Below are 542 nucleotides of genomic sequence, written 5' to 3'. Positions count from 1 at the left end.
AAAAAAGTGACTTACTTTTTTTTTTAAAAAAAGTTTTTTTAAATACCTAAATTCTAAAAAAAAAAAAAAAATACTTCCCGAAAAAAGAGTAAAATTAGCTTTTGGTAGCAGAATTTTCTTTTCATTTGGTAAATTGGTAAGGAAGTGAAAAAATTCTAGCCTTTGCCAAAGGTATGAGATACAAATACAAAATTTGATATTGTCCTTAAATGAAAATTTTCCTTCAGGAAAAGATTAGAGCTGCGTTCCTTTATTTGTCTAATCCCATTTGTAGGCGAGCTCTTTACCTGTAGTGATGAATTTTCTATACTTTGACCAAGAATGAAAATAGACAGAATATATAACATAAAGATGTGTCCAAACATAGTTGACGGCCAGTCGACCATGTTTGGACACACCTTAAGGCACAAGGTTTGGGTGACGATACCTGGGTTTGGAAAGCAGGCTGAGAGTGGGTTGTACAGCCAGAGAGTGGGTTGTACATCCAGAGAGTGGGTTGTACATCCAGAGAGTGGGTTGTACATCCAGAGAGTGGGTTGTAC

Source organism: Diaphorina citri, unplaced genomic scaffold (genome assembly GCF_000475195.1).
Source record: "Diaphorina citri unplaced genomic scaffold, Diaci psyllid genome assembly version 1.1 scaffold2291, whole genome shotgun sequence".
NCBI lineage: Eukaryota > Metazoa > Arthropoda > Insecta > Hemiptera > Psyllidae > Diaphorina > Diaphorina citri.
Note: the sequence above shows the minus strand (reverse complement) of the source record.